The following is a 22,897-nucleotide window of genomic DNA, read 5'->3' on the forward strand; positions in this document are numbered from 1 at the left end:
GTGAGTACCTGTCTCACCACTGGAAGCAGGTAAAGCAACACCCTCCACTGGCAGTACTCTGCACCTCAGCACAGGAGCGGTCAGGAGAAAAAGTCAATTGCATATGGGCCCATATGACTTGTATTCAGTTCAGTTATGTTACTATGAAGATATGAGAAACCTATTTGTTGAAACAGAAAGGATACCTTGCATTATTAATGGCCACAGGCATTCAGACAAGTAACGGGAGGGCGTTATTCCCTTTTTCAGGGTGACTCTGACCTGCACTGTGTGTCATAATCAAAGTCCAAAAATGCAGAAAGATCAATTTCCTTTTGGCAAAAACGAATAGGTAATTGGACATAAACAATGCAGAATAGAAATGAGGCCAGGCTATGATGTGTAACTGTATACTGCCAACATAGCCGAGGGTGCAGCGCTGCTTACACGCTCCAATCACTAGGATTTTTCCTGATTACAGTTAACCCACTCTATGCTTAAGAACAAGATGTTTTCCTAAAATTACCTCTTCAAAGCACTAAACAAAACCAATCAATACTTTTTCTTATCGCCAACCAGTCTATATCAGTTCCTGTGAAACCTGCTGTCCTCACTCACCCCTTGCACTATTACATCATCATCATCATATACGTATCACAGCCTGCACAGAACAGGAAGAAGGAACTCATGCTGAATACCGTGAGCAGTGTGTTTTTTGGTTTACATATGCCATATGATACGCTGAGGAGGAAAGGTCATGCAAAGTTTCTATGAAAGTATTACCCAGTGCTTTTCCATTCGTGACATACCAGTAAATACTTTACAACTAAAATGCTCCAAACTACTGTATTTTCAAATATATTTTTTTCCCCGGCATAAGTGAAGTAAATAGTGCACATCTGTGAGCAATAATACAAATCAAATACCAGCGCAATTTGATGCCTTAATGGCCCATACTCATGAGCTACAAATGTAGCTAGTCGCTAGCACACGGGAGCGTGTGCGCGACAGATCGGCGACAGCTCGTCGCCGGGTCCCTCCGCATACACACTGTGGAAGAGGGATTAGTGGTGCGACGGAAGCTGTCGCCGACGTTCCTCCCCCCCGCCGGAAACTCAGTGCACTGCCTATTGGTTGCTGTCGCTAGTCCACATACACACGCGGACTAGCAACAGTTGCGGCGGCAACCGTGGCAATTGCCTGGCGACAGCAGCGATGAGCGACGGTTTGGGGCGCGCGCGCCATACTCACGGGCGACCTGTCGCCGCAACACGCGCGTGCCACGTGGTTGCGGCGACAATTGTAGCCTGAGAGTATGGGGCTTAATAGCTTTCAGGGCAAAATTGTAAAAATTCCTTCCCCTCAGATTCAGTATAGCCAGTATAATTAGCCAGAGAGCAACTTCCCCCCAGTATAGGTAGCCAGCGAGTCCCTCCACTAGAGGTAAGCCATAGAGCCTCCTTGTTGTATAGGTAGCCATAGAGCCCTCCAGTATAGGTAGCCAGAGAGCCTCAGAGTATAGGTAGCCAGAGCCCCCCCCCAGTAAAGGAAGCCAGAGTGCCCCCTCAGTATAGGTAGCCAGATAGCCAACCTAGTTTATGTTACGAGAGATGGCCAAAGTAACTTACCTAGCCAAGATCCACATGCGTCCCATCTTCTTCCTCCTAGACATCCCATCTCATAGGTAACAGCCCTGTCGGTGATCACATGACCACAGGTGGGTCTGTTACCAAACAGATGGGACACCTAGGAGGAAGATGGGCCGCCTGTAGATCCTGAAGAGGTGAGATAACTTTACCCTTCTGCTGTGCACTTTGCCTGTGCCCGTGCTCCCACCATCCACCGCTTCACCCCAGCCGGAGACCCAAACAGCCTGCCCTAAGAATGTGCATGGCTCAGTGTCATGGAGTTCAAACCAAACCTGAGCTGAAAATAAACTGGTGAGATAAACAATAGTATCTACAGTCTTTATCCTAAAGAAAATTCCACGTTTTTATTGTCTTGGGTAAATGAAGGTAGTTTTTAATGTAGCTCCCATACAGGAAAACATTGAATTGCTGAACTGGATGATCCAGAAGCTTCTCCAATCCTCCTCCACCCCGCCACTGCTTGCTGTCACCATGTTCTCTACAGCTCCCATCTGTGTATGAATGTGGCAGCACTGTGTGGGTGCAATGATAGCCCTCACCTGAGCAGTAGCCCAGAGGAAAACGTTGTGCATGAGCAGCTACATGATACTGCGCAGGTGCGGGCCATCCTTGTGCCTGTGCAGTGTGGTTGCAGCCGGGAGCATGGCAGCATGACCATATTTGACAAACTGTTGTTGAATATGTTCAGAGGGTCCCAGCACTGGATCTGTGGGGTGAAGGATGGGGGACCTCTAGACTATCCTGAGCCTTGATATTTTGAATATCAATTTTTAGATGAAAGCTTAGCTCTTCTTTCAGGCTGAAAAAAAAAAATCTGGACAAGAAGTTTAGAATTCCTTTTGACTCTTAGCTTACATAAAAAGTGTAACGTGTGCAGAGATCCACATCAACCTTCTATACTTAGAGTCTGCGTAGGTGCCACAAGGTGCCCATAATTGCCTTTGTTATTCTCCAGATCATATTCTGTGTGTCCATAGAGCATTACAAATCTGCGGCCTACACTGAATGGAAAGCCTTGACTTCAGACTTGGATCTCTGACTTCATGCATCCTGCTGTCCAAAAATTCTGAATTAACTGTAAGTTAGAGATCTTCAACTTCCAATAACAGTGCTCTTATGAGATTGTGGATGGAACCTTGTGGTACCTGCATGTAAAACAAACTTGAGAACAGTCTTTCCCGTACAGAAAACCTGCTTACTGCTAATTAAATAATTTAGGGTGGAAGCTTATAGCTTTATGATTTGCAGAAACAATAACATTGACACAGTGGCGTAGCTAATAAGCTGTGGGCCCCGATGCAAGTTTTACATTAAGGCCCCCCCAAGCACTCTATACATAACAATTGATACAGCGCACCTAAACTTGCCAATGGCAACCACAGTCTCAGAGGTGTAAGAAGGGGACGGGGAACTGTCTGTTAATGATTACCACTATTCAAAGTATAGAAGTGATTATTATGAGCACAGGACCAATAGAGAGCAAATACTGGAGTTGGGGGGGGGGGGGGGCGATGCGGTCGCAACCTCTGCACCTCCTTATGCTATACCCCTGCATTGACAGATTGATATATCATTTTTTCTGATGCTGTAGTCTTGTCCAAAAATAAGAAACACACATTCAGTATATTATACAAAACATAGCCTACTACATAGTGCCTACATTTCTACCTTGTACTGAAGGTAGTAGCAGGTTTACTTTAAGCTGCATGGTCAGTTTAGTGACAGTGAGAACGCTAAGGTTTGCTTTTAACAAATTCAGTGGGCTGAAAGCAGCATTATGTCCTGGCATCGTGTGGTGCCTGTTTTCCCATGCAGCTGTTGTGTTATGCTATATGGTATCATCACAAGGTCACTTTGTTGTAGCATGTAGCAATTTGATGAGGCACTCCTTGATTTGTGAAAGGTAGTGAAGTGAGGCTGCGTTCACACATACAATGTGTACAGTTCCACTCCAGTCCTGTTTGCATCAGTTTTCTATCAGTTTTACCTGTCAGGAATAGAAAACTGATACAAAACTGACAGGACAGGACTGGAACAGAACTGTACCCATTGGCCTCAATTTACTAAGCTTATCTCCTGTCTTTAGTAACTCTTCTAGAGTTGTTACTATGGTGATAAGGCATGTAGTATTCAGGAAACATTTTACCTCAGGCAAACCTAAAGTTAACTCTTCTGTCTTTAAAGAGACTCCGTAACAAAAATTGCATCCTGTTTTTTATCATCCTACATGTTCCAAAAGCTATTCTAATGTGTTCTGGCTAACTGCAGCACTTTCTACTATGACAGTCTCTGTAATAAATCAATGTATCTTTCCCCTGTCAGACTTGTCGGCCTGTGTCTGGAAGGCTGCCAAGTTCTTCAGTGTTGTGGTTCTGCTATGAACTCACGCTTTCTGGCCCCTCTATGCACACTGCCTGTGTGTTATTTAGATAAGAGAGAAGAGAGAAGCTGCTCTAATCAGCTGGATAAATCGTCCTCTGAGCTGGCTGGGCTTTCACATACTGAGGAATTACAAACAAGGGCAAAGCTGTTTGCAGGAAGAAAAGAGCAGCCTGAAACTTCAGTGCATGGGGGAAAGAAACACACAAATGATCTCTTGAGATTCAAAAGGAATGCTGTATACATCCTGCTTATGTATGGATGTATTTTCTATGTGTGGACATACTGTACATCAACCTACTTCCTGTTTTGGTGGCCATTTTGTTTGTTTACAAACAAACTTTTTAAAACTGTTTTTAACCACTTTTAATGCGGCGAGGAGCGGCGAAATTGTGACAGAGGGTAATAGGAGATGTCCCCTAACGCACTGGTATGTTTACTTTTGAGCGATTTTAACAATACAGATTCTCTTTAAGTTAACTCTTTAATCCTTAAAATAACTCCAGAGTTAAAGACAGGCTGTTCATTAACTGCGTGTGAAAATAACTACAGAGGAGGTATCTTAACTACAGAGGAGGTAAATTAACTACAGAAGAGGTAACTTAAGGAATGAAGAGATAAAATTACTCTCTCACTGTGTGGAGGTAAGTTTTCTCTTGCCTTATTATCTCCAGCATGATCTTAGTGAATTGAGGCCAATGTATGTGTAAATCCAGCTACTGAAAACTGATACAAACTAGCAGGCCAGGACTTGAATTGACCTGGACACATTGTATTGCGTGAACTCAGCATGAAACTATATTCAGCATACAAATGTTAACAAAGTAGTAGCTTCTCTGCACATGACAGGTTGCTTGACTGAGGTCAGCTTCACTTCACTGCCCCTTCTCTGTACATATCCTCCCATTGGACTAGTGAATTTAGTTACCATTAAGCAGAAAAACTAGGAATACAATTGGACACATACCTGAAGCAATTTTTCTCCTGGCTCCTCCCCCAGGTTTTGGAGTGCTGGTGTTGAAGTTATCATCCTGCTATGCTAGCCCCAACCTCTCCCATCCACATGCAGCCAACCTGTTCCACCATACGCTGCTGCTTTCTACCTTGTGATTGGTGTCCATGCTGTAGGTGGAAGTGCCCACAACCTGGCAGCCTTGGAGTGTGCCACTTGCAATGCCATAATTGCATGCAAAAGGTGGAAATGTTTGAAAAGGAGAATTGAGAGTTGGTGGCAATAGAATAAGTCATAAGGTTTATTGATTGGACTTAGGTATCCTTTCATGCCACAAGTTCTTTCAAACTGCATACCTTGATTGTAAGCACACAATCACCCAGCCCTCCCATTGCTCCTCCACCATGCTCCTAAAACAGTCTGTTAACTTAGGAGGGCCCATATTGCTGCCAGCTACTCAGTTAAAGTACACCTGAACTTAGAGGGATATGGTGGCTGCCATATAATTTAAAGTGGACCTGAACTCTTGCACAGGACAGAAGGAAAACATAGATAAATCCACCCTGTATGTATATAGAAAGTTTAGCCCAGGGGTGGGCAAACTACGGCCCATGAGGCCATTTCATCCGGCCCACCGATGCAGGGTCGGATTACTTGTCCCCCCAGGACGTGAGCTGACTTGCAGCGTCTAATTGGAGCCACGTCAGTTCACAGGCAGCAGCCCACAGCTGTCCACCAGCCTGCGGGATTGTGGTTTCCGGCACGCAGAGCAGGCTAAGGGAAAATGGCGTCCAAAGCCCTGCACTGCCTGTCAGTGCAGGAGTTTTTTAGCCAGAGTTGCTGGCTGCACAGAAGATCATCGGGGGAGCTGTGCAGTAGAGGCTGGGAGAGGAGTCTTCTTCCAGGTGTGTAAATGTTTTTTTTTATAGGTGCCTACATTCCGTGTATTTTCTGGTGAAAGCTGCCAACATTCTGTGTATTTTCTGGGGAAAGCTGCCCACATTTCGTGTATTTTCTGGTGAAAGCTGCCCACATTGGCCTCAATTCACTAAGCTTTATCAAACACTTTATCAAACGTTTGATAATTTACCTCATGGGTAAAATCTAATTTTGAATTCACTAAGGTGTTATAGATTTATCAAATGTTTTATCGATCAAACATTCGATAAATATATAACACCTTAGTGAATTCAAAATTAGATTTTACCCATGAGGTAAATTATCAAACGTTTGATAAAGTGTTTGATAAAGCTTTGTGAATTGAGGCCATTCTGTGTATTTTCTGGGGAAAGCTGCCCACATTCAGTGTATTTTCTGGTGAAAGCTGACCACATTCTGTGTATTTTCTGGGGAAAGCTGCCCACATTCTGTGTATTTTCTGGGGAAAGCTGTCCACATTTTGTGTATTTTTTGGTGAAAGCTGCCCACATTCCGTGTATTTTCTGGTGAAAGCTGCCCACATTACATGTATTTTCTGGTGAAAGCTCCCCACATTTTGTGTATTTTCTGGTGAAAGCTGCCCACATTACATGTATTTTCTGGTGAAAGCTGCCCACATAATGTGTATTTTCTGGGAAAAGCTGCCCACATTCTGTGTATTTTCTGGGAAAAGCTGCCCACATTCTGTGTATTTTCTGGTGAAAGCTCCCCACATTTCGTGTATTTTCTGGGGAAAGCTGCCCACATTACATGTATTTTCTGGTGAAAGCTGCCCACATTATGTGTATTTTCTGGTGAAAGCTGCCCATGTTTTGTGTATTTTCTGGGAAAAGCTGCCCACATCCTGTGTATTTTCTGGTGAAAGCTGCCCACATTCTGTGTATTTTCTGGGGAAAGCTGCCCACATTCTGTGTATTTTCTGGTGAAAGCTGCCCACATTCCGTGTATTTTCTGGGGAAAGCTCCCCACATTTCGTGTATTTTCTGGGGAAAGCTGCCCACATTACATGTATTTTCTGGTGAAAGCTGCCCACATTATGTGTATTTTCTGGTGAAAGCTGCCCACATTACATGTATTTTCTGGTGAAAGCTCCCCACATTCCGTGTATTTTCTGGTGAAAGCTCCCCACATTTTGTGTATTTTTTGGTGAAAGCTGCCCACATTCCGTGTATTTTCTGGTGAAAGCTGCCCACATTTCGTGTATTTTCTGGTGAAAGCTGCCCACGTTTTGTGTATTTTCTGGGAAAAGCTGCCCACATTCTGTGTATTTTCTGGGGAAAACTGCCCACATTCCGTGTATTTTCTGGTGAAAGCTGCCCACATTCTGTGTATTTTTTGGTGAAAGCTGCCCACATTCCATGTATTTTCTGGTGGAAGCTGCCCACATTACATGTATTTTCTGGTGAAAGCTCCCCACATTTTGTGTATTTTTTGGTGAAAGCTGCCCACATTCCGTGTATTTTCTGGTGAAAGCTGCCCACATTTCGTGTATTTTCTGGTGAAAGCTGCCCACGTTTTGTGTATTTTCTGGGAAAAGCTGCCCACATTCTGTGTATTTTCTGGGGAAAACTGCCCACATTCCGTGTATTTTCTGGTGAAAGCTGCCCACATTCTGTGTATTTTTTGGTAAAAGCTGCCCACATTCCATGTATTTTCTGGTGGAAGCTGCCCACATTACATGTATTTTCTGGTGAAAGCTCCCCACATTTCGTGTGTTTTCTGGCGAAAGCTGCCCACATTACATGTATTTTCTGGTGAAAGCTGCCCACATTATGTGTATTTTCTGGTGAAAGCTGCCCAAATTCCGTGTATTTTCTGGTGAAAGCTCCCCACATTTTGTGTATTTTTTGGTGAAAGATGCCCACATTCCGTGTATTTTCTGGTGAAAGCTGCCCACATTACATGTATTTTCTGGTGAAAGCTGCCCACATTACATGTATTTTCTGGTGAAAGCTGCCCACATTACATGTATTTTCTGGTGAAAGCTGCCCACATTACATGTATTTTCTGGTGAAAGCTCCCCACATTACATGTATTTTCTGGTGAAAGGCTGTGCAATTATGTGAATTTTCTGGTGAAAGGCTGCACCATTATGTGAATTTTCTGGTAAAGGCTGCACCATTATGTGTATTTTCCGGTGAAACGCTGCGCCATTATGTGTATTTTCTGGTGAAACGCTGCGCCATTATGTGTATTTTCTGGTGGAACGCTACACCATTATGTGTATTTTCTGGTGAAAAACTGCCGCATTACGTGTCTTTCTGCCTGCTGTCCCTGGGCCTTTGTTGTTTGTGGGTGGGGGGGAACATTGTCTTATTACCTTTAGGGTTACTTTGCCTGTATTTTGGGAGAAAACTTGTGCCCACTGTCTTTGCGTTGCACTGTTAAATTACAGTTAGCTCCGCCCTCATCCGGTCATGGCCACACCCAGTATTTGTTACCACCCACATTCTGTCATAGCCACACCCATTTTTTGCCGCAGCGCGTGAAGGCCCCCCGGTCCAACTTGAGAACACAATGTGGCCCTCGAACAAAAAAAATTGCCCATCCCTGATTTAGCCTGTCTAATTCCCCCTCATCTGTGACTAATCACAACTGTAATTTGATCTCTCAGCTGTGTTAGCTCAGGAATCTCCTCTGCCACGGCAGAGCAGCTAATCTGTAAATACAGGATGTTAACAATATGTCTGCTTCTATGAAAGCAGGAAGTAGACACACTGCAGATTTATTGCAGGATTTGTATCAGCTGTAACAAAGAAAGGTTTTTCTTTAAATGTTATTATGCTGTTGCTGATCTTTTAGAACAGAGAGGAAGTTCTGAGTTCAGGTCCATTTTAAACAATACTAGTTACCCGGTAGTGTTGCAAATGTCTTTAGCTAAACAGTTAATAAGACTGTAATCTCAGTGCTATCCAGTTACATTGCATGGTATTCAGAACTAAAAAAAATGATACCTGTTCACCTTTCTGAGAAGTTTTAGAAGTTACAGTTACAGTGGTGCCCACTACAAAGAAACATGCCTGTGAGGCCCAGTCTGGCTGTAAAATCCCACCATCAAGAACATGTAAAAATACTGAATGGTTATACTAGTTCTTTTGTGGTTTTGATCTTATCTTATGTAATATGAGAGCAATGTGTAGTGTCACTGTCTTTCAGAATAATACAGTCCTAGATGTCCATATATTGCTTTTCATTTAAAGTATGTTTATTGAAAAAAAATCAGGAAAGAATAGACAAGGTACAGAAAATACAGACATACAATATAATGCACAAGATCCATAAAGTAATAGATACAGGAGTATATCCTCAGGGAAATGAATAAGGAAGAAGCTGGCTAATCACAAACTAGTACAATGCATGGGGTGTCATAGATTAGATTACACATGAGGGCTAGATAACCATCTGGCCCACAATTTAGTAGGACAACCTCTGTGTTTGAAAACCATTTTTTTATATGGCAAAGAAGCCTTGATTTTGATTTTCCAATCTGCTAAGGAGGGACATATAGGGGATAGCCATCTGAAGGCAATACACTGTTTGGCTGAGAAGAGGGATTAGATAAGGCCCTATAAAACTTCAATAATCCTTCTTCTGTAAAAGTGTCCTCTCTGATGTATGGGCAGATCGGCTAAAGGTAGCCATACACGCGTTAGATTAGCAGCAGATAGGTCATCAGATAGATCTCTGATCTTGTTTGTTTAGGAACATTTTTTACTAGAAACAGATTTCCAATAGATTTCAGTATGAAATCTATTGAAAATTGATCTGATGGCCAGGGGCGTATCTGGGTAATATAGAACCTATAGCAAACACTGAAATTGCGCCCCCCCTCCCCCTTCAGAGCCCTTCTCTTCTCTAAAAACAGCATCCTTTCTCGCATACATGTGTTATGGTTGCATGTGTTTTTGCTGAAGTTACTTTTTTGGAACTCTCTCTTCTTATTTCCTCTCTGTCCTCTTTTGTAACACTAAGCCAAGTGCACCCTACATACATAAGTTAAGTAACCATGTTCCCCAGATAACAGAATTAATCTGATCTGAGGTCTGAGTGACAGGGAGGCATGGGGGCATAGCACAGAAGGAGACATGGCGCCTATGTTGCTGTGGCGTCCATGGCACAAGCCATGCCTACACTCCTCTAGATACGCCTCTGCTGATGGCATTTGTTTGCCATCAGATTTCCATTAGGTCCAATGCAAAATGATAAGCCATCTCAACAGATCCACCTAGATCTTCCATCATGTCAGATCGATTGAAATCGATCGAAATCGGCCGCAAATCGATCAATCGGGCAGATCTCTCTCTGATCCAATCTAATCAAAGAGAGATCTGTTGCCTTCCCATATACGCAGGCCGACTCCCAATCGATTTCAGCATGAAATCTCTCAGGAAGTGGCCTTGTGACGCCGCATCCACCGCCTTGCCGCCCCCAACCCTGTCGATGCCCCCTAATGTAACATGGCACCCCCAGTGCCCCGTGCAGTATACTTTACCTGTCAAGTGTCCACCGCTGGCTCTGGCCTCCATCCTCACGTTGTCACGCACACAACTACACGCACACACGTGACATCACACATGAGCCCACGTACACGCCGACAAACACATGGGACGCATGTATCTGGATGGAGCCCGAGCCAGCGGTGGACACCAATCTTCCTGGTGTGATTAGCACCCATGTGTTTCAAAAAGATAGGAGTGCTATGACCTGGCCGGCCTTCCGTTCCTTTCAGATGGTATCATGCAGTCTTTAAAAAGGGTCAGCACCTCCAAGTATTATAAAATGCATTAAAAAATTGTATAAAGTAATAAAAAGGGCAGAGCTGATGTCCAGCGACAGCCTGCTGTTTCAGGCCAAACAGCCTTTCCTCAGGCTGGTCAGACCCACACTGCATCTCCAGCGGTGGACACCGTCAGGTAAAGTATACTGTCGCGGCAGGGGTTCTGTCGCTCACCCCGATATCACACACCATGACTGCCGGACACTTGATCGAGCATGTCGGCCCTACATCTTTCAGCATGTCCTATCAATGCATGCGACCAATTGCGGCCCAAATTTGGTTACATCATCAATCGGGCATGCTCTTGGTCTCACCAATTTTCATCCAATCTGATTATAATAATCGAATCAGATGGTCGGTCGGTCGCTAAGTCACCTGAAGTATGGTCACCTTAAGGTTTAGAATACACAACCTAATGTGTAGAACAATGGGTGAGCCCATGATATCATACAAGAAGGCAACAACTTGGCCAAAATAAAAATGCAGTGTTTTTTATGGTAGGTCTAAACAAAAAAACAAATTGAAATGGAAAGGTTATTTTAATCACATTAAATCACAAAAACATTAGTGTAGCACGGATACATCTTGATATTGTTCAAAATCTAAAAAATAAGAGAAATTGAATCTGAATGATAGAGTAACATTTACAAAGGTACAGGTGTTCCATCCAGCAGTGCCAAGCACAAGTGTGTATAATATCAATCTGGTGGCTTTGTCCTAAGGGAAACGCCACACTTCAAGAGTCAGCATTCGCCTGCAGTACCTGTGCATGGCAACCATAAATCACATATCAGATGCAGTTCACCATGGTGCCTCAGGCTGCATGAGAATAAATAGCCCTAGCTAATGTTACGAAATCCTGCCCTCTCCTCTGATGCAAGCAGAAGCTGAGACACAATGTAAATAAACACGGCAAGCCGGCTCACGTGATTGGACTGAAGCAAACTCTGCCCCCTCTGAGCAGCTGTTTGCCGTTGTGTTTGTGTACAGGTGAGGAAGGACAGGTGAGCAGTATCTAAATCACACTGTTCTGAAGAACAACTTGAACTTCCTTTTAAGAAACAGTTTGTGACCCAAGGGCAAGAGGAGCCTTGTCTATTGTTCTGCCTTGCACATGTAGCTCAGAGTACCTTGACTGTATATAACTGAGATAGATAGACAGACATAGCTCTATAGAGAGACAAAGAGACATACAGAAAGACATACATACACGAGATAGATAGACAGACATATAGATCTAAAGAGGCACACAGAGACATACATACACAAGATCCATACATAAATAGATAGATAGATAGATAGATAGATAGATAGATAGATCTATAGAAAGTGAGTGAGAGATCTGTATACTGACATTTGCACCAATGGGTCCCTGGTTCAAATCCCAACCAGAGCACTATCTGAGTTTGTACATTTTCCCTGTGTCTGTGTGGGTTTCCTCTAGGCACTCCAGTTTCCTGCCACATCCCAAAAACATACAGATAAATTAACCTGCTTCTCCCCAAAACTGGCACATATCTATGGTAAGGATTAGATTATGAGCTCCTAGGGACAGTTAAGTGACAAGACAATATACTCTGTACAGCGCTGCAGAACATGACAGTGCTATATAAATGCTGAATAATAATAATAATAATACATATATATCCAGACAGAAAGAAAAAGAGAAAGAATTTGATAAATCTGGATAGCTGAATAGATTAGATCTCTCTCATCTACAGATATCGGTTCTAAATGGGAGATTTCTGAGTGGAAATCATTATTATAATAAAAAGTAGAATAAACAGGGATCACATACTGTTTTCAGACCTGGAACAGTGAGCTGACAGGCTGATCTGGCTTTCTATGCTATGACGTGGAAGAAACTGCCACATTCGAGGTTCTCCAGTGTTGTGGAAGAGTTCTGCTTCCTCGATGTTCTGGAGTTCTCCTACGTAACGGAAAAACAAGCCAGGCAGCGCAGGAGCTCTGGGGAGACGCAGCAGCCGGTTGCCCAATAACTTGTGCCCGGCGCGTGTGACAAAAGTTTATTGCCAAAGTTTACTGCTGTCAACAAGTGCTATCCCTGACCCACCAGAGCCACGTTACACACATAATGCAGATATGAAGTATATGAAGTCATCATATATAAGGCATAAAGCTGCAGCTTGCACTCACCAGCATAAGCAGCGGGCAGACCGCGGCGGGGGGCTGCTGCAGATCGCGGTGTCTTCACCTTATTACACAAAGTGATGACACAGCTGCTGATCGCACAATCTGCTCTCCGGGAATAAACAAAGAACTTCTCTGAACACATGACTCTCAGATCCAAAACACATGACGTCTCTCCTCAGCCGGCCAATCAGGGCTCGCTGGGCAAGCCGGGGGGTTGTACCCGCGCCGGGTGGCAGACGTGTAGCGGCACTGCGGCAGGGGTGCCCCGGGGTCACTGGGAACGTGGCCGCTAGAGTGCAGGTAGGGATGCTGATACTTGTAGTTCTGCTTGTCTAGGGGACAGATAAGATCAGCATCGTTTACATGGATAGAGAGCAAGTTTGGTTCATTGCTGCTTCATGAAAATAGTCCTGTTTTGGTGAAGACGGTGGGGGAAAAAATTGCAAACCTTCAGGAGTTCTTAAAGTGTAACTGTAGTCTTCTGATTTTTTTCGGCTTTTCTTTAAGGAAATCTTAAAGTGGACTTGAACTCCTGCACAGGACAGAAGGAAAACATAAAGAGATGCACCCTGTATGTATTTAGAGAGTTTATCCTGTCTAATCTCAGGTTGTAATTTGATCTCTGCCTTATCACCTGACTGCCACGTCAGATAAGCTCATTTGAAAGCACAGGTTGTTGACAATATGTCTGCTTCCATGAAAGCAGGAAGTAGAAACAGTGCAGATTTATTTCAGGATTTGTATCAGCTGTAACAGAGACATGTTCTTCTTTAAAGGTTATTATGCTCTTGTGTATTTTTTAGAGCAGAGAGGAAGTTCTGAGTTCAGGGCTTCTTGCAGCCCCCTGGAGTCGTTCTGTGCATACAACCTTGGTCCGAGTCCCTCCGGCAAGCAGCAGCAACCCTACGCAAAGCTGGACGGCCACAAACCTCCTCACCACGCTCCCGTTCCCGCAGACATGCGCGATCCGGGTGTGTGCGGCTCGGGGCAGTAGCCGCCGACAGGCTGCGACCGGCCAGCTTTGCGAGGGACACTGCTCCTTGTTCCCAAAGCTGCAGACAGTGGAGGACGGTGGCGTGGGAGCGATCCGAGCGGATGGGGCTGGAGGAAGCCCCAGGTATGTATAAATCTTTTTACTATTTTGAGCTGAGTCCCTTTAAGGCCTGGGACCCACTACAAAGTGCTATCGCAATTGCTAGCGATTTGTGGTAGCGCTTTGCTAGTGATTTTGGGAGTGATTTTCCTGCTCCTAACGTTAGAATGGAAATGCTCCCATCATGCTACATGTCCTGCGATTGGCCTAATCGCAATCGTTCTAAAGGAATCTGTCCCATCCATTTACATTGGCAGAGGGTTTAGGGCCTTTTTCCACTAGCCTGCGATTTGCGTCTGATCGCAAATCGCAAGGTACATTAAACTAATGGAAACTGCAGCAGCAATTTCCATTAGTGCGATCCGATTGCGATGTGATTTTGGTCAAAGCGCAATCGTCGTCCTGCCGCGTTTTGTATGCGATTAAGCTGGGCTATAATGAGTATAGTAGCTCAATCGCATGGTGGAAATTGAAACACAATCGCGATCGCATTTCATAGTGGAAAAGAGCCCTTAGGGAAATCGCTAGAGATCACGCTCAAAAAAACGCTCTGGTGAGTTCCAGCCCTAGTTCTTGCATGGGACAGAAGGAAAACATAGAGAAATGCACCCTGTATGTATTTAGAGACTTTAGCCTGTCTATTTCCCCTCATCTGTGACTAATCACAACTGTAATTTGATATTTCAGTTGTGTCGGCTGGCTGCCTCGGCAGAGCAGCTAATTTGTGAACACAGGGTGTTAACCCTATGTCTGCTCCCATTAAAGCAGGAAGTAGACACACTGCAGATTTATTGCAAGATTTGTATCCGCTATAATAAATACATTTTTCTCTTTAAAGGTCCTTATGCTGTTTCCCGTGCGTTTCCTCCTCACCTTTCGGACTCATCAGAGATCACGCATGAGTAAGCTTCTGCGCACATGTCAGTAAACTTTTGAGCATGCCCGAATAAACTTTTGTGTATGTGTATGTAATAGCTAAGGTAACATACGGTATCTGAGATGCTAACTACAGGCACTAAAGCAGGCATGCCAAATTCAATCATGTAAGGGGCCAAAATCTAAAACATAGTCGAAACCGCAGGACGAATTGTTCATCAAGATTTAAAGCTCTATACTTCCATACCTCCAGCTACCGATCACATGACATGCATTCAGAGCCAGAGGTATGCAGCATAGAGCGTGCGTCTGCCAGGAAGATCAGAGGAGAACCAAAGCAGCACTGGAGCAGGTACATATTAAACCATTCCTCTGTACTACTCTGAACCATAGTGGACCCCCTCCTACCCCCTCCCCCCCCCCCCCCACACCGTCAGCACCCCGGGTCCTCTTCTCTTCGGTGTTCCCACTGGCTGCCCGCAATGATGGCAGCCCACCGACTGGGTCGGCTCTCCTGCGTCTGCCCACACGTCCACGTCATCTGGTGCATAATGTACCTGCGCACAACTACTGTGCAGGTGCAGTACGCGCCAGATGAGCAAGGGACTAAGACTGCTGCTCAGGGCTGGAAGAAGCCCCAGGTGAGTACAAAATAGATTTTTACATTTGCACCGGAAGTCATTCAACAGTTATTGAACAGTCTGAAATACAGTGGCAAAATTATAATGACGGCGTGGGGAGGGGGTTCACTATGGTTCAGAGTAGCACAGAGGAATGGTTTAATATGTACCAGCTCAAGTGCTGCTTTGGTTCTCCTCTGATCTTCCTGGCAGACGCACGCTCTATGCTGCATACCTCTGCCTCTGAATGCATATTATGTGATCGGTAGCTGGAGGTATGGAAGTATCGAGCATGCAGGTGCCAGGAGGAACAGGAAAGACACAATGCAGTGCTGGAGCAGGTAAATATTACACTACTCCGCTACTCTTCTATGTGTGGAGAGGGTGCTGGGGGGAAAGGTGTGTGTGTTTTATCAGCCACTCGGGGGGATTTGGATCCAAAGAGGGAGCCCCTTGCTAATTTTGCAGGGAGTCCTGTTGGTTGTTGCTGCAACCAGGCTCAAACTGACAATGGCCTCAATTCACTAAGATCATGCTGGAGATAATAAGGCAAGAGAAAACTTACATCAAGCAAAAAACAGCAGCGCTGTGTGGTCAGCCTCAAAGCACTTCAGTTCCACCTCCAGAGATCCCAATGGTCTCTTCTTTTACTCCTAAAGAGTGCCACTCAGTGCACCATGAAAGAGGAGATAAGGGATTCTCTCAGTGGAATAAACAGACAACTTTATTTGAAAACATTCTTCCAGATAGATAAGCAAAATAAAACTGACATACAGAGGGTCCTACTCCAGTAGGGACCCCCTTGGCAATTTTTTGCTTCCCACTCTATGTGGTACTAAAGTACAATGACAGCGATCAATGGTGTATCATTGCCCACTCTCGTCCCGACTAGTTTCGGCCTTCCGCCGCCCTCAGAAAACGTACCTCCACACAGTGAGAGAGTTATCTTATATCTTCAATCCATAAGTTACCTCCTCTGTAGATAATTTACCTCCTCTGTAGTTAATTTACCTCCTCTGTAGTTATTTTAACACGCAGTTAATTAACAACCTGTCTTTAACTCTGGAGTTATTTTAAGGATTGAAGAGTTAGCTTAAAGACAGAGGAGTTGACTTTAGGTTTGCCTGAGGTAAAATGTTTCCTGAGTACTACATACCTTGTCACCATGGTGATAACTAGAGAAACGTTATTAAAGACAGGAGAGAAGCTTAGTGAATTGAGGCCAATGTTTCAACCAGTAACGCTGTGTAACGGTTGGGTGTTAACTCAGATGTCTGATTATTTGGTGATCTGCAGAATCACCAATAATAAAGACGCTATACCTGATTATTAGGTGATCTATTCTGCAGAATCACCAATAAAGCCAGTATAGCTAACACAGACTGTGTGAGAAGTGTTTGGTGCAACCGTAACTTTAATAGTTTAGCGAGACCTTATCAGAGGAGCTGATAAGGTACTATCAGTACACTGACTGTATAGATTTGATCAAACCTTCCCAGAGGAGCTGGAGAAGGTACTAACAGAGAGAGTACGGAAATAGTATTGCTGGTCTGTACCAGAGGAGCTGGTAAACGACCAATAAATCAGACAAACAATCACACCGACCTTTACCAGCAGGGCTGGATAGGTCGGACTAGGAGGATATGATAATAGGCTAGACCTTTCCAGCGGGGCTGGAAAGGTATATAAGGTGACTCCAAATAGCTTTGGCTAAACCTTCCCAGAGGGGCTGGGAAGGTACTATCAGTTACAAGCGGCACCTCACCAGTGGAGCTGGTGGGTATAGAGCACCTCACCAGTGGCAAGGGCCCACTAGTGAGTAGAATGGTCAGACAGGCAAGGTTCGGCAACAGAGAGGTGATTACAGTACAGAATCGAGAGGCAGAAGGATAACGAGTAATCAGGCAGAGATTCAGCAACTAGTCAGATAGGCAGAAGTACAGTAACGTTAGGCAAGAAACAGGGTCAGAGGTATAGCTAGAATCATACACAGGTAATCAATAACATACAATAATCCTAGTCTTGGTGTGAAGTCCTTGGTTTCAACACCTGGATCTAGTCTAAGATCTGAGCGCTAACACACAGGGTATTCACGACAGCAGACAGGGAAACACTGAAGCCCGGAGGCTTAAGAAGCAGAGGAGACCTCACAGGCACGCCCCCTGCTATCAGCCAATCAGGGGCGCCGTGAGTCTCCTCTGACGTCAGCCGACCAGCAGGTCAGCTGACGAGCCTCCTCCCGGCATAAAGGTCCTGTCTACGCGCGCGCCCGCGTAAGACAGCGACCCTATGAGAGAGTGACAGTCCCGTCCTCGGCGTCCCAGACGCCAGAGGGACAGGCCGGGGCACGGAGGCAACTGCGGCGGCGGTGCTGTTCCCCGCAGCTGCCTCTTCAGTCATTACACACTGTCATCCTCTGGATGGGAAGGCAGTGTACTGTTATTTTATCGTTTACAATGATGCACATTTAAAGCTCATGAGGGTCACATAAAATGGCAAGGAGGACCGCATTGAGTTTGACACCTGTGCACTAGAATTATTAAAGTGACACTCAAGCGAAAAAAACCCGAATGATATAATAAATTGGTTGTGTAGTACGGATAATTAATAGAACATGCTCTTTCATTTATTTGGTAGGTGAACAGAGGCGCCAGTAGAATAAAAGTACATAAAATTTTTAAAAATTGCTGGGAGGAAGTGGTGGACTCGCCTCCGTTAAAGCAGACATCAAGGACTGTGATTAAATAAATAAATACACATTTATTGAAGATACCCCAAGGATGCAACGCGTTTTGCGGGCACAGCCCACTTCTTCAGGTAATAAACAGGGGATAAACAACAGCAATTCTGTTAAAGCAAGCAGAGGTGCTCTGCTTGCACCTCTGCTTGCTCTCCCTGGAGTTACCTAGTAATCCACACCCTCTTTAAATGCAGATGTAGAGTTTCCCATAACTACTTTCTGAGGTAAGATGTTCAAGATTTGAACTACTCTCACTGTGAAGAACGTTTTTCCTCCATATGCAGATCATGTACCTTTGTCCTTTGTACAAGCCTGGTGACAAAAAGCTCATCTGTCAAGCTTTTGTATTGCCAGCTGATGTATTTATATGTTAATCAGGTTGCCTCTATGTTGCCTTTTTTTCCACGCTAAATAAGTCCAGTTTGTCCAATCTTTCTTGGTGAGATCTTACATTCCTCTGATTATTTTAGTTGCCTGTCTTTGTACCTGTTCTAGAAGGTCAATGTCCTTTTTATAGTGTGGTGCCCAGAACAGTATTTCATACTCCAGATGTGCCTCACAAGTGATTTATATAGAGAAAAAACTAGTATCTTGAAGTTTTATGCATCCCAGATTTTTATTTGCTTTAGCTACTGCTGGTTGGCATTTTATACGATTACCTAACTTGTTATACACCAGTATTTTTAAGTTCTTTTCTGTCTGATGTTCTGATGTTCCCATATGGTGCTATACTACTGGTACATCCAAGGTGCATGACTTTACATTTATTACTATCAATTTTCATCTGCCACGTGCCTGCCCATATGGTCATGTTGTCAAGATCCTATTGTAATGTCACTATGTAAAAATTCTGGACAGTTGTAATATGTAGATGCACCATCTGCATTAGTGTTGATACTTCTGCATAATTTTGTATGATCTGCAAAGATGGCTGCATTACCCTGTATTCCCTCTAATAAATTATTAATACAATGAAAAGAATTGGAACAGGTACTGACCCCTGCGGTACCGCACTGCCAACAGTTTCTCATTTTGAGTATGTTCCATTTGCCACGACTCTTTGCCTTCTATCCCTTAACCAGTTTTCTATCCACATACACACATTTTCTCCTAGTCCATGTATCCTCAGCTTCTGCCCCAAGCAAGTGAGGGGAACAGAGTCAAAAGCCTTTTCAACGTCCAATTATACTACATCTATTGCTTTGCCAAAATCTAAATTTTCATTCACCACTTCATAAATGCTGAGCATGTTTGTGAGGCAGGACCTTTCTTTAGAAAACCATGTAGTGTAGAACGGAAATTAGATTATTCAGTGCTACATAGTTTTGTTGAGCATCGCTTAGGATATCTTCCAACAATTTACACACAACTGGTGTTAAGCTTACAGGTCTATAGTTTCCTGGTTCTGATTTTTTCCCTTCTTGAATAAGGGGAAAACATCAGCTGTACGCCAATCATAAGTAACCGACCCACTTGAAAGAGAATCACAAAAAATAAGATAAAGTGGCTTATCGATAACTGATCTGTTTTGCCTGTGTTGTCTCTCTGCTGCGATTGTCCTGTCGCCAGCGGTGGTCGACAGGAAATCGTTCTGTCTGTCAGGGGTGCTAACCAGAGAAGCGGTTGCTACTGGTAGCCCCATCTGTTTGTCTGTCTAGATCGCACTCGCTCTGGTGGTAAGAGCAGTGGATCCTACTAAGCTCTGTTTTTGTACTTGTATCACACTTGCTCTGGCGGAAAGAGCAGTGGATCCTACTAAGCTCTGTTTCTGTACTTGGATCACACTTGCTCTGGCGGAAAGAGCAGTGGATCCTACTAAGCTCTGTTTCTGTACTTGGATCACACTTGCTCTGGCGGAAAGAGCAGTGGATCCTACTAAGCTCTGTTTCTGTACTTGGATCACACTTGCTCTGGCGGAAAGAGCAGTGGATCCTGCTAGCCTGTTTCTGTACTTAGATCACACTTGCTCTGGTGGAAAAGAGCAGTGGATCCTGCTAACTCTGTTTCCCTACTTGGTTCACACTTGCTCTGGCAGAAAGAGCAGTGGATCCTTCCTGTCCGGTCCCTGAACCTAGATCGCACTCGCTCTGGCCGAAGAGCGGTGGATCTTATCTGACCTATTCCTGTTTCTGTTCGTTTGTCTGTCTGGATCGCACTCGCTCTAGCGGTAGCAGCGGTGGTTCCTTTTGTACTCTGTCTGGGAGTGTAGGCCAGAGCTGCGGTTGCTGCTGGCTGCTCCTCTCTGTCTTGTCTGATACGACCGCTTGCTGTAGGCTTGGTGGGGTAACCGTTAAGCAAGCGTTCGCGTTCTCTGTTTCGTGTTTGTGTGGCGTTGGTTAGTTAGGGTGGCGTGCTTGTCTCTGTTGCGCTTATCGTGTGGAGACCGCGCCGTAAATGTGTTCGCTGTTGCGAATGAGTGCGGTGTTCGCATTTAGCTAGCGTTTGTTATTTTCTTTATCTTCTCGTTGTTTGCTGTGCTTTTGCTACTCTCGTGCTCTGTCTTGCTCAGTCTTGTGTCACTTCTGGCAATTGTCTCTCTCTCTGCTGTTGTGTGTTCACCGTCGCGGGTTGGCGACTAGATTGGTGCACACACATACCGGTACATTCTGTCCCTGTGCTCATTCTCATTGGCAATCGCATCTCTTGCGATTGCGTTCTCACTTGGTTTCCACTGTTGTGTGTTCACCGTCGCAGGTTGGCGACGAGATTGGTGGACATACATACATTCCTTCTCTGTGCTTATTCAGTCTTGTGTCGCTGTTAGCAATCGCCATCTCTTGCGATTGCTTTCCCACCTGATCTTCACAGTTGTGTGTTCATCGTCGCTGGATGGCGATTAGATTGGTGGACACACATACACCCTGTCGCTGTACTCTCTCTTTAAGGGCTATCTTGCCCTGCATTGCTTCCCTTCGTACAATTCCTATCTGGCATCTGTGGTGGGGCAGAGGATCTGTTCCTCTGCACTCCACGGCTCCATCTGCCGGCAGGAATTCCCCTCTACAGGTGCGTTGCACCTTTTTCTGGGTTCTCTCAGATTATACGCTTGTGGAGGATTTCCGCAGTGTCAGCGCATCCTGTGCGCTGACCACGGAAAGAATTACACAATCGTTACACCTGCTAATTGATATTTAATAACAAACGTTTAAAGGGAACCTAAAGTGAAAATACATTTATGATATAATGATTTGTACGTGTAGTACAGCTAAGAAATAAAACATCAGCAGCAGAGATATGAGTCTATTATTGTTTCTAATACAGGAATCGTTAGGAAACTCCAGTTGGTATCTATGCAAAGGAGCTTATCTGAGCTCTATAACTTTCAAAGTGGCAGAGAGCTCTGTCTTCTGAAGCTTATTATCTCAAGTGTCTGTCACTGTATTTTGTTTTTTTTCTGCAGAAGAAAGTTCAAAAGTTCAATAGCCTGCTCTGTGAAATCATTTAGAATGCTGAGTAGTGTGTAAACTGCAAATATTAGAGAATGATGCAATGTTATTAAAAATACTATATATTTGAAAATAAAAATATGAGACACATACAATTAATTATATCATATTTTTTTTTTTGCTTCAGTGTCACTTTAAAATTTAAGGATCTCCCCAACCCCCACTGTGTTGAAATAATCAGGGGAGACCTGGCAGGGTCCATTGGCCTGCCATCGATCTACTGCCATTACCACCATGTCCCTGCCCATTTTCAAGCAAGAATTTTCTGTCTTGAGCAATCAATAATTTTGGTCTCTTCCATTGCCCTTGTCCCACCACTGGGCGGTGCTGCAACACTGACACCATCCTCTGGGTTATGAAAACATGTCACATCATGAAGAGGATGCTGTCCAGACAGGTAACTATAAAAGCTCCCTGCCACCTGCTCTTCCTGTAACCCAACCTGCACCCACAGCACGCAACCGTAACTTGGCCCACACCAACCCGGAATAAAAATGGTTACACCAGATTACAGTAATGGTGGTGGCAGTATGCAGTGGATCAGACAGGCATCAGGAGGGAATGCATTGAAAATCAGCTTGGGGAAATTTGAGTGCAGGGTGAAGCCTGTCCTAGATAATCTTCTAAAAAAAAACAACTGCCACTGTCAGTCAGGGCCTGTCGGCGCATGCGCAGTCTGGCTAGGTGCGCTCCCCTGTCTTGTTCTGCACCTGCACAGTAGTACTAATCAGACGTGGAGCACTCCTAGCGACAAGAACGTGGCAGGAGTGCGAGCGCGGCCAGGCATGCACAGTTGGCCCTGGATTGGAGGACATTCAGGGGCCGATTGCGGAAGAACAGAGAGAAATAAGAGGACTCCATGGGAGCGATCAGGCCGGGGGGGCTGGAGGAAGCCCCAGGAATGTGTATTTTATTCATGTGGCCCTGTCTCAGGTACACTTTAAAGGGAAGGTCCAAGCAAAATAAAAAAATGAGTTTCACTTACCTGGGGCTTCTACCAGCCCCATGCAGCCATCACGTGCCCTCATAGTCACTCACTGCTGCTCCAGTCCCTCGCTGGCAGCTTGCCGACCTCGGAGGTCGGGGGGCCGCATTGCGTACATTTTTATGCATTCCCGCTAGTGCAGGAACATTAACACATACATTTTTACGCGTTAACGGTTCAATGCGTAAATTTTTACGCATTGAACCAGTAACGCGTAAAATGTATGTGTTAATGTTCCTGCACTAGCAGGAATGCGTAAAAATGTACGCAATGCGCCCCCCCGACCTCCGAGGTCGGCAAGCTGCCAG

General features: G+C 44.7%; 2 protein-coding genes across 3 annotated transcripts in view; one reads left to right on the top strand and one right to left on the bottom strand.

Annotated features, from left to right (window-relative positions):
- The window catches only part of KLHL24 (kelch like family member 24), a 96,103-nt gene extending 83,172 nt beyond the window's left edge, over positions 1 to 12,931 (bottom strand). For both annotated transcript variants that reach the window (XM_068279201.1, XM_068279200.1), the window contains exon 1: positions 12,833 to 12,931. The gene's annotated coding sequence lies outside the window, so the exon portion shown is untranslated. The remainder of the gene's footprint in view (positions 1 to 12,832) is intronic.
- The window catches only part of LOC137504709 (proteoglycan 4-like), a 62,089-nt gene that overhangs the window by 26,068 nt on the left and 13,124 nt on the right, over positions 1 to 22,897 (top strand). The window lies entirely within an intron of this gene.

This window comes from Hyperolius riggenbachi, chromosome 4 (genome assembly GCF_040937935.1).
Source record: "Hyperolius riggenbachi isolate aHypRig1 chromosome 4, aHypRig1.pri, whole genome shotgun sequence".
Lineage (NCBI taxonomy): Eukaryota > Metazoa > Chordata > Amphibia > Anura > Hyperoliidae > Hyperolius > Hyperolius riggenbachi.